Source organism: Pseudorca crassidens, chromosome 7, assembly GCF_039906515.1.
Source record: "Pseudorca crassidens isolate mPseCra1 chromosome 7, mPseCra1.hap1, whole genome shotgun sequence".
Taxonomy (NCBI): domain Eukaryota; kingdom Metazoa; phylum Chordata; class Mammalia; order Artiodactyla; family Delphinidae; genus Pseudorca; species Pseudorca crassidens.
In genome coordinates, this window is record NC_090302.1 from 112,031,388 (window position 1) to 112,043,715 (window position 12,328).

The window sequence follows — 12,328 nt, forward strand, 5'->3', positions numbered from 1 at the left end:
AATTTACAGAAATAGCCAAGGAAATGTTTACTGTTTGATATATTTACTGATTTAATTGATTTAATTTACTGTTAGAATAACTTAAAGTTACTACATTTAACAATTTTCCTACACATTCCAAACCAGAAATATTGCTAGCAAAGCTTCTGTGTCTGTCTGTATTTATCACAATACTGCTATGGAGAGATTTCTTTCTTTTTTCCCACTTCCTCTTCAATTTCTTCTTGATTCAAATATTTACAAAATGATGAGGGCAAAGGTAGGAAACGTGAAAAGCACATTAAGTATTCTTATTTCTCTAAGGCTCTAAAGCCCCTTGGGGAGGACCATTGACTAAAAACATGGATATTAATAACATATTTATATTTGCTTTTTAAGAGCATTTTTCAACATATTTCCTTTCCTGATATACTATAAGCTGCTTATAATATGAAAATTGCTCTCCATTTCTTGAACTAAATAAAGACTACAAATGGCCATGATCTCCATGGCTAAGGAGAACAGTCTTGGCATTAAATAGGATAACAATGAATTAAGGTTCATAATGGAGAATGTTAAAATGGTATAAAGAATAAAAAATAATCAAGATTTAAAGGAACAACTGAAGTTTCCCCTAAGAAGACTATCACAATTCTTATATCAAGTTATCTGGTTTTATTCTTTACTTGCCACTTGTTTGATGTTTATAATCCTAGCAGACAGCACAAACAAGCTAATGGTTGTACTCAGAGGACAGGACACGTCCTGACAATGATTTTGAGACCTTTTTTTTGGACAGTGAATTGTAACTTTTAAGAATTGGCTGTGTTTCAAATCTACAATTATATGCTTAATGAATTCTGCACTAAAATTGTCTATATAGTTGATCTAGTCTCTTGATAATATACATAAATTAAGTATATTTTAAATGCATGCAAATATATTTCAAGATTTTAAATGAATCATAGAACAAAAGAAAATGGTATGAGATACTATAGCAATATTTGTGACATTTAAACATTGACAAAATGCAAGGCACTAAGATACGTGTTCTGGGGGTCCCAGAGATTGAAGAGATGTTCCTTTCTTTTAGGATCATTCCTTATTTTTCTTTTTGAAGGGTGAAACATTCTTATGAGAAAATGAAGTTTCTCCTGCTTAATATGAAGTGTAATAACCCAATTCCTGGTCTTTATGGAGAAAATCTTGTCATTAATATAATTTAAAGTTTGCCAATAATGTTACTCTATATCCATGTGTTGGTATTCGACTTGAGACTGTTAGGATAAAAATATACTGAATCAAAGCCACCTTGATGCGAAAGTGGTCGTGTGATGAATTGGGAGATTGGGATTGACATATATACACTAATATGTATAAAATGGATAACTAATAAGGACTTGCTGTATAAAAAAATAAAATAAATTTAAAAAAATAGCCACCTTGATGTGAGCTCAGATAACAGCAACAAAATATGTTTACTGATGTCCATAAATGTTCCACATGCTTAATAAATAAGTTCCTAACTTACTAATGGCTTATATCCTATTTTTTGTCATTGTACTCATCCCAGAGTTGCACACTTTATATGTTGAAGGAGGTTATTGTCAAGCTGGGAAAATAAATTGTTCCTAGAGCCTCCTCTGAAGACTTGAAAATCTGTACCATTTTTAAAAACCAATGATGCTTTGGAGGAATATTTAAAGGAAATAAAGCAATGTGGGAGCAACTTTATGAAGCAGCAGTTATGTCAAAGATTCCAGGATGGGGGGTTGACTCTCAAACAATTGAAATCTAGCGACTACACAAATATATATTGAGTACTCCTGTGTGTCAGGGGCTGTTCTAACTCCTGGGGACATATATTTGAAAGTCCACAGAAGACTCTGGTATTTATTTAACTTTTACCCACAATGGCAGGGTAGCAGAGGATAAACAGTTAGATAAATAACTTTAAAAGAACATGGAAAATACGGGTAAGTGCTATCATTTAAAGAGAAATATTAGTGATGTAGTTAGTAATGTCAAACAGCAGTGATAAAAGAACAGCTTTACTTCGGTGATTAGTAAAGACCTTCCAGTATCTTTAACTAAAAAAAGGCAACTTCCAAAATTAAACAAACAAAAACAAAACAACACAAAATACAGGAAGAGCAGCCTGGTGGGTGAAGTAAAGAGCTAAACAGCCTCTAAACTGGAAATGACTTGGTAATTTTGGGAAACGCAGAAAAGTGTGGCTGAATCCCAGAGAGCAAGTAAACACATAAGGTTGGAGTCCTGGGCATGCCTCAGATCTGTGTGCTGTGAAGCCTGGATGCTGAATTTGGATTTATATGTCTTCTCTTTTGGAGAAGGAGCAAAGAGAGGATTTTAATCAGGAGAGCTGCATGCTTTCACTCATATATTTCATAAATTACTCTTGCAGGCATTTGGAGCACGGATGAATGAGGCACACCGAGAAAGAAGCAGACACGTTTTACTACTGCATCTGTCCAGGTGAGAGTAATGGTGAAAATAAGGAGAAGTTAACTTGCAATATGGTTCGAGCTGGAATCTGCAAGATATTCTGATGGATGGAGTAAGGAGCGGTACAAAGACAAGAGTGAAGGGTGCGTCCTGTGGGTTGACTTTTGTAGCTGGATGATAGGAAGGAGTGCTATTAACTGAGGTAAAAAAGATTGGAGAAATAGCAGGTTAAGGAGCTAGTTAAGAAAAATAAAATCTACTTCAGACTGATAATTTTGAGGTATCTTCGATTAAGTGGGGATTCTGAATAAGCAATTAGATATGGAAGACTGGCATATAAAAGCAAGGTCAGGACTAGAGATAAGAATTCGGCTCAGCTGTAAAAAAGAACGAAATAGTGCCATTTGCAGCAACTGGGATGCAACCAGAGATGATCACACTAAGTGAGGTAAGCCAGACAGAGGAAGACAAATACCATATGCTATCACTTGCATGTGGAATCTCAAATATGACACAAATGAACATATCTACGAAACACAAACAGACTCAGCCATAGAGAACAGACTGGTGGTTGCCAAAGTGTCGGGGAGGTGGGGAGGGATGGACTGGGAGTTTGGGATTAGCAGATGCAAACTAGTACATACAGGATGGATAAACAGCTAGGTCCTACTGTATAGCACGGGGAACTGTATTCAATATCCTGTGATAAACCATAATGGAAAACAATATGAAAAGGATTGTATGTATGTGTATAACTGAGTGACTTTGCTGTACAACACTAATTAACACAATATTGTAATCCAACTATACTTCAATAAAAAAGAAAGAAAGAAAAACAATTTGGGAGTCATAAACCTTCAGATGGAATTAGAAGTCCCATGACGCTGAGCAATGGCCTCGCCAGGTAATGTGGAAGTAGCTCCCAAAGATGGCTAAAAAGCAGAAAATAGCACATTTCTTGTATGCATTGCTCCAGATTCAACTGCTCCAAGACTTCAAGTTTGGTTATGATAAGAATGGTAACAAAAGACTTGTGCTCCCATGTTCCTGAATATTAAACCAGATAAAATTAAAGTCAGAGTTTTCTAGGATATTGTCAAAGAGCTCTGGATGAAAGAAGCCCTAATGCACAAGATCCCGAGGAAGACAGGCCTGAATCCACACCAGCAGCAGGCCCCTGACTCTGGCTGCACACATGCAGGACGCTGGCTTACACCCTGCAGCTGACATCCACAGCCCTGTGGTCGCTCAGGGCCGGCCCCTCCCTGTGTGCCCGGATGCCACCAGTCTGACTCCCACCCCTGGCCTCCGCGGCCATGTGAGGACCTGCGACAAGACCCTGCAGCCACAAGAGTGCAGGTTGACAGCCAAGGTCCCCACAGCTGCCCGTGGGCCTAGATCTGTCCCTACCTCCGGTCGCTGGCCTGCCTCGCGGGGCTTAAGTGCAACTAGTCCCTGCAGCGGTAAAGCTGCACCCACCACCTTGACGGCTGGACTGGCCTCCGCGGCTGTGTGCACGCCTGTGGTGAGACCCTGCAGACACAGGATCGCACCCCGACAACCAAGGCCCTCGCAGCTGCAAGTGTGCCTGCCGTGGGTCCCGGCCCCTAACGCTGCCACTAAGCTTTGCCACGACGTGTGTGTACAGTGTGTACAGGTGCGCGCAGCCAGCCCCTGCCGCCGAGTGAGCGCGTACCACCGGCTCTGGCTCCCGCCGCCGCCGCCTGGACCCTGCCCGTTGGACCTGGATGTGCCACTGAAGACGTCGGCGGTCCTTGCAGGCCTTGCAGAGCACTCGCAAAGGTTCGGGTAGTTGTTGATGTCGTGGACCCCCAGGGACATCCTGTCTGGAACCAGAGCCTGGACCAAGCAGAAGAAAGCACAAATGACTTGAAGACACATCATCTGAAATCATTCAGTCAGAGGAGCAGAAATAAAAGGAATGCAGAGGAATGAAGAAGGCCCACGGGACTTAAGGGACGTCATTAAGAAAATAGGGCTTCCCTGGTGGCGCAGTCGTTGAGAGTCCGCCTGCCGATGCAGGGGACGCGGGTTCGTGCCCCGGTCCGGGAAGATCCCACATGCCGCGGAGCGGCTGGGCCTGTGAGCCATGGCCGCTGAGCCTGCGCGTCTGGAGCGTGTGCTCCGCAACGGGAGAGGCCCCAACAGTGAGAGGCCCGCGTACCGCAAAAAAAAAAAAAAAAAAAAAGAAAAGAAAAGAAACAGCACATTGTTGGAGGCCCAGAAGGAGAAGAGAGGGAGAAAGGGGTGGAAAGCTGATTTAAAGAAACAATGTCAGAGAACTTACCAAAACTGTGGAGAGATTTGGACTCCCAAGTTCACGAAGCCCATAGGTTCCCAAACAATTCAACTGAAAGAGAACTTCTCCAAGCCCACTCCACTCACAGAAGTTAACTAGAAATGGAATAAGGACTTGCATGTCAGACCTGAAACTGTAAAACTCCTCACATCTTCAAGTATGGCTATTATCAAAAAGGCAAGAGGTAATAAATGCTAGAGAGGGTGTGGAGAAAAGGGAACCCTTGTGCACTGTTGGTGGGAATGTAAATTGGTACAGCCACTGGAAATCATTGTGGAAGTTACTCAAAAATTAAAACTACCATACGATCTACAATTCCATTTCTGAGTACACTTCAGAAGGAAGTGAAATCACTATCTTGAAGATACATCTGCACCCCCATGTTTATAGCAGCTTTATTCCCAAGAGCTGAGATATGAAAACAGCCTAAGTGTCCATCAACGGAGGAATGGATAAAGAGAATTTTGTAATTTAAAATATATATATTAAAATATTATTATGAGCATATAATACTTATACATGCTTATATAATATATTAACTAATATTTCTCTCTGTATTTTTTATTATATATACATGGAGAAAGAAGAAAGAAAATATACATATATGTCTTATTATATGTATAATTTTATATATATATATATATATATGTATGTTGTCACAAATGGCTGGGTTTCCTTCTTTCGCCTGGCTGAATAATATTGCACACACACAATGAAATACTATTCAGCCTCATGAATAAAGAAGGAAATCCTGCCGTTTAAGGACATACACTAAATGAACTAAGTCAGAGTAAGACAAGTGCTGTATAATCTCACATATATGTGGAATCTAAAAAAAAAAAAGCCCTACTCCTGGACACAGTGAGGAGAACGGTGGCTGCCAGAGGCTGAGTCGTGGGAAGAAACGAGAAGATGCTGGTCCAGAGATACAAACTTTCAGTCGTAAGAGGAGTAAGTTCTGAGCATCTAATGTACAGCATGGGGACTCTGGTTAACAGTACTGTATTATCTACCTGAAAGTTGCTAAGAGAATAAATCTAAAACGTTCTTCCCATAGCAACGACAAAAAAATGGTAATTATGTGAGGTGAAGGATGTGATAACTAGCATTATTATGGTAAACAATTTGTGATAGATACACATATCAAATCATCACATCAAAACTATACCTTAGGGCTTCCCTGGTGGCACAGTAGTTGAGAGTCCGCCTGCTGATGCAGGGGACATGGGTTCGTGCCCCGGTCCGGGAGGATCCCGCATGCTGCGGGGCGGCTGGGCCCGTGAGCCATGGCCGCTGAGCCTGCGTGTCCGGAGCCTGTGCTCCGCAACGGGAGAGGCCACAACAGTGAGAAGCCCGCGAACCGCAAAAAAACCCCAAAAAAACTATACCTTAAACTAGCACGATGCTATATGTCACGTATACCTCAATAAAACTGGGAGGAAAAAGAACAGAGAAGGACAAGAAAAATGAGTGCTGGGCTTGAGGAAAATCAGTTCTTAGGAAAGGTTCTTTCTGAGGAGAGTAAACCGAGGTAACTTTTCTTTGAAGTCTTTCCATCAGTGAAATACCTAGCATATTTCATCGCTTGAATGGATCATTTTTATACCCCTTCTATTATGTGCTGATTTCTGTTTCCCCAAAATTCATATGCTGAAGTCCGGATTCACAGTAGCTCAGCGTGTTAGTGTATTTGGAGACTGGGCCTTGAAAGAGGTTTTTAAGTCAGATGAGGTCATATGGGTGGGCTCTAATTGAATGTGACCCTGTCCTCATAAGAAGGGAGATTAAAATTCCTGCACTCCGGTTTTCCTGCCCCACCCGTAGCTCTCAGCAGACCCCATCTCCCTGGGTCATAGACAGCGTTTGTCTCCACACTACTGCCCCTCTCGGGGTGGATGGCAGATGCTGCTCCTCTAGGCATGGCCTGTGGGGAATGGGACCTCTCAGCATCCCCTGGAGCCTGCTCCAGACTCAGGCTAAGTCATCCCTGAAAGCCTGAGCCTCAGGTGTGAGAGTTTCTCTGAGGTGCTGCCCTTCTTTCTTAAGCCGAAACCCTGCCCTTCCTATTCAGCGTGGGTCCCCTCGCCTCCTACAGGGCCAGCGCAGCCCTCCTTTGTTCTAGTAAAAGATCCCCATCAGGATGTGGGTTCCTGCCCATCTCCCAGCAGGTTGTGACTGTCAATAAAGCCAGTACAACAGTCTTGCCCAGGACTGAAAAGGGAGAATTCTCCACACTTCTTCTTTTTTTTTTTTTTTTAACATCCTTATTGGAGTATAATTGCTTTACAATGGTGTGTTAGTTTCTGCTGTATAACAAAGTGAATCAGCTGTACGTATACATATATCCCCATATACAGCTTCCCTGTCACAGCAGTGTCACTTCCCAGGAGGGAGCGTATTTCCTGGCCTTCCTCCCAGGACAGGTGCCTTCAGCTGTGTATCAGATGGTCTGGAGTGTGAGTGGGTTTCAGGTCTGCCTACTAGCGGCCTCCAGTCAGCGCCTTTTATCCACCCAAAGCTGAGCGCTCAAGTGAAGATTCTCCATCCTTAAAACCTTGGCAAGCGCTACAGCGCCTGCATCTCCAAGGGAGATGCTAAGAAGTCCAGGGTGCACATTTGCATCCTTAGATCAAGTACTCTAGTAAAAAATGAATATGAGTGATAGTTAAAAACCCAGTGGAGGAATTAGGATAGGATACGAGAGGGTAGAATAGAATAGAATGTATAGGACTTCCCTGGCAGCCCAGTGGTTAAGACTCTGCGCTCCCAATGCAGGGGGCATGGGTTCAGCCCCTGGTCAGGGAGCTAAGATCCCCGCATGCCACATGGCATGGCCAAAAAACCCAACAAAGTTAGGAGACTCCAGAAAAAAAAAAAGAATGTATATGTATTTACTGTGTACATTATATATTTATAGAATTACATACATGCACGTATTTACTATATACACATATGTAAACATGTGTTTGTATATATCGTTTGCTTGTCACTTTAACCCATTCTGCCTCTGTCCACCTCCCTGGCCTTGGATGCTCGCCTTGCCTGTATCCTAAGAACATAAACCCTGGCCATGGGCACCACAGCAAACCTCACATTCCTCTATCCATGCTCAGAGGCCAGGGCTGACTGCAGCGCCGTTCCCATTGTACGCGGTAAGCTTGGGACCTGAGCAACCCTAGTGAGCTTGTGAAACGTGACCGAGCCCACAGAAGCTCTGTCTTCTGCAACGCTGCTCAGAGAAGGCTGCATGACACCCGCCGTAAGTGCAGCCGGGAGGTGAGGAGATTGCCCTTAGGGCAGACTTTCAACAGAGACAGGATTCTTGATACATTTCTAGATAAATTGCTCTCTCTTCCTACTAGATGCTCTGAAGTCAGATAAAACGCTTCTTCTGCAATGTCCTTACTGGGGGAACATAAGTAAATTAAAAAGGGTCTGTGTTTCTACACAAACTGTGTCCAGCTTAGTAATTCACCTCCTTGTATTTGCTTCCTTTCTCACAATCTCACTTTCAGTTCCCTTCACTCTTGCTTTCTTGGAATGCGTCCCCTAATACATTAGCACATAATCTTTGCTTTGGTTCTGTTTTGCATGTTTTGGGCCAAGATGTGGACTGATAAAGTCATAGGGAAAGGACAGGAGTGGGAGGTCAGAGGCCAAGGAGGAGAGTGGTTTGAGGGTGAAGTGCTGGACCAAATCCAACATGGCTACTGAGAAGCTGTGTAGCAAGGCATCACCAGGAGATTTGTCAGAGCCATTTCAATTCAGGGACAGTATCTATGGCTGTAAAATGAAACCAACCATGACTGCAGACTGCCGTGCACAGAGGACGCTCTTGATTTGCATTCAGCTCTGTTCACACACCCGAGATTGGAGAGTTAAAGTGTCCTCTTGTTAAATGATCCCCTGGTGTTAAATGTCCTTACCTTATAAGTGAATAATGATGCCTCGTTGAATTTCGTTGTTTTGGCAAAAACCCAGTAGTGGTATTAGTACACCTAATTTGTTAGTGTATACCCAAGAAATGTTACCTTAACTTGCTTTGAAGTTATTCCTACATCAGGAACTTTGCATGACATAGACCAAATATTTTCAGTTTGGATGGAAGCCTCTTACAAAATAAAAATTAGTTATTGACTACATCATTTACTGATCTAAATTTTTTTTTTTTTTTTTTTTTTTTTTGCGGTACGCGGGCCTCTCACTGCTGTGGCCTCTCCTGTTGCGGAGCACAGGCTCCGGACGCGTAGGCTCAGCAGCCATGGCTCACGGGTCCAGCTGCTCCACGGCATGTGGGATCTTCCCAGACCGGGGCACGAACCTGTGTCCCCTGCATTGGCAGGCGGACTCTCAACCACTGCACCACCAGGGAAGCCCCTGATCTAAATTTTTAAAATTAGCTATATTCCATTGTCAAAGTAATATTGAGAAACCAACTGTTAGCTGGAAATTTTAAACAAAATCTCTCAGTTGGCTATAAAACATGTTCACATTCCAGTCATATACTTTTGGCTATTTCTGTACGATCAGAAAGAAAGAAAGCAGGAGTGGCTGTAAACCCTAGAGCAAACAATTCAGCTCTGTACTGTAATTGAGGAAAGAATCACAGTGTAATTGAGGCTACATTATGACACTCATTCAAAAGCTTGTGTATGTACCTATAGGACCCAGAAATACCAGCCAGGTATCAGAGCTCTGTGTAATGGGGTGAAGTATTTACCGCAGTGGGTTCCCAGTGAGTACACATGACGGATTTTCCTTTTCAGACCACCACTGCTCCTTTCAGAGTCCACACCCTCTCTTTCTGTTTTGGAAATTAGGAAGATTATGAATTCCTAAACCGGTGACAGATGAAAGCTCCTATAGGTCACTTTTACTCAGGATCAGAAAATTTCAGAGCACAGATGACAAGCACAGTCAGTCCTGCTCAATGACTGAGGGGCGGTGTGCCAGGTGGGGGGTTAGTGAAGTGTATCCCTTCACCAGAGAGAAGAACTAAAAACCTATGGGTGTCTTAGGTGGTGCCAGGAAGTCACTAGGCTGACCAAAATCACAGACAGTCGACAGGCACTGGTTGGGCTTAGCTGTCTTTTGCCCTTCACACTTTTTTTCCCCACGTGGTCCACCTCGAAAAGAAATAAGCCCTTCTTTCTCCATCCTCATAACCTTTACTAGAAACACTATCTCACAGAGCTTTCTTCCCGTTTTTCAAACCAGATGACTCTCCTCTGTTGTCCGCAGAAATGGGCTGAATGGAATGCTCCTCTATTCTCTATCTTATTATGGAAGGGACTAAATGGCCTCCTTTGGGGGAGGTTACTTTTTAATACTCATTACTCTTTTTTCTCTCAACAAAACTCCTTATGCAAATGAAACGTGTAAGTCAGTGTGGAGTTTTGAACCTATTTTTAAAAGTTAGAAATCGGAAAGTTTCTTACGAAGTATATACACATCTGCACTGTGACCCACCGTGCCACTCCTAAATACTTTTCCATAACAAATACAAACATATGTACACAGAAAGCATTGTATGAGAATTATCGTCGCAGTTAATTCATATTATCCCTACGCTGAAAACAGCTCAAATGCCCAGTACAAGGAAATGGATAAACACCCTGCGGCATAATGATACAATGAAACATTATTCAGTAGTAAAAGAAACAAAGTACTGATACACTCAGTAATGTGAATAAATGTCATTGAATGATGGAGCCAAGCACAAATAATAGATAGGTAGATACATAGGTAGATACATAGATAGATAGAAGAGAGGGAAGGAAGGAAGGAAAGAAGGGAGGGAGGGAGGAAGGAAGGAAGGTAAGGGCAAGGACATGCCAACTTACCAGTGGTGATAGAAGTAAGTTGTTCCTTTGGGTGGAGGGGACAATATTTACTGCTAAGAGTGAGGGAGCTCTCCATGGTAATGGAAATATTCTGTATCTTATTTCGGATAATGGCTTCATGGGTATATACAATTACCAAAACTCATTGAACTGATCATTTGAGACCTGTACATTTTTGTACATTTTTTGTACATTAACTAGACTTCAGTTAAAAAGGAACATTTATTTTGTGTGTGTCTTTGAACATCTGGTACATCAATGTTTTTTCTTTTTTCGGAAAACATCAAATACACTTATTGACTATGCCTCTTCCTTCAACAATACTTAAGTGGTTATGTTTGTTACACTCTATTTATTGACTTTTAGAGCACTGTTTTTCTCACGAGGCTCTTTGCCATCCTGCCTGTTTTCTCCCTGCCCTGCTGAAGATAAAGGGGCTCTCATATTTAGACATATTTCTTCAGAGCAGTAGCGTTTACACATCATGCAGCAGCGTCTGTGTCAATAATATTTTACAAGCTTTGCAAGTGTAGTAGAAGTGAACCTGTATACTGACTATTTCTTGACTCTTCAACTATGGTTAGGCTTATTCATGAGTCTCAAATATTTTAACTCTACTGGGAACCCCATACACCTCTGGCTTATCATTAGATGTGTATCTTGCCTCCAAATATTAAGAACAGTCTAGCCCTGAGCCTTAAATTCTCTCCAATTTAACAAAACATCACCTCCGTCTTTGCCACAGTAAACCCATCGTTCCATCCTTCCCTAGCCCTGACAGATTAGGAGATAAAGCATACACTTTGTCTTTGAGAAACTAACCCCTCTCCTGGGCACATATATCCTCTCTGCACAGGATGGAAGAGAAAACATTACTTTGTTTTTTTGTGTGTGGAGGGGTGGGGTTTAGTGATTTATTTATTTATTTATTTTAACATCTTTATTGGAGTATAATTGCTTTACAGTGGTGTGTTAGTTTCTGCTGTATAACAAAGTGAATCAGCTATACGTATACATATATCCCCATATCTCCTCCCTCTTATGTCTCCCTCCCACCCTCCCTATCCCACCCTTCTAGGTGGTCACAGAGCACCGAGCTGATCTCCCTGTGCTATGCGGCTGCTTCCCACTAGCTATCTACCTTACGTTTGGTGGTGTATGTATGTCCATGCCACTCTCTCACGGGGAGGGGGAAGGGTAAGCTGGGATGAACTGAGAGAGAACATTACCTTTGAATTGATCTGGCAATCTACCAACAGATTCTTCTGTAGATAACCAACTAGCCTGTCTCCAACTTTATTATGTTGTCTACAAGTAATACAAGAAAGAGGGAATTCCCTGGTGGTCCAGTGGTTAGGACTTGGCACTTTCATTGCCGCGGCCCAGGTTCAGTCCCTGGTCGGGGAACTGAGATCCCATAAGCTGTGCGGCACGCCAAAAAAAGGAAAAAGTAAAAAAAAAAAAGAGATTTTTTTCCCAATATTTTTGTTTCTTTGGCCTGAAAGTTTACAGTATTATAGTTGAAAGTAGCTCCTTTTGTTGGTAGTCCTGGGGGCTGTTTCAAAAATCCCATTTCTCCCCCCAAGCATGAGGCAGAAATGCACTGACGTGACACAGAGAAGCTGGTCACAGCCGTGTGACTGTCTTTGGCCCATGAAGGGATGTGAAATATTTCAGGCGTGGTCCTCTCTCTTCCTCTATCGTGGTGATGGGTAGTGTT

General features: G+C 42.4%; 1 long non-coding RNA gene across 1 annotated transcript in view; it reads left to right on the plus strand.

Annotated features, from left to right (window-relative positions):
* The window catches only part of LOC137227158 (uncharacterized), a 173,633-nt gene that overhangs the window by 39,010 nt on the left and 122,295 nt on the right, over window positions 1–12,328 (plus strand). Inside the window, exon 3 of the long non-coding RNA XR_010944726.1 lies at window positions 2,405–2,475. This is a non-coding gene — a long non-coding RNA (uncharacterized lncRNA). The remainder of the gene's footprint in view (window positions 1–2,404; window positions 2,476–12,328) is intronic.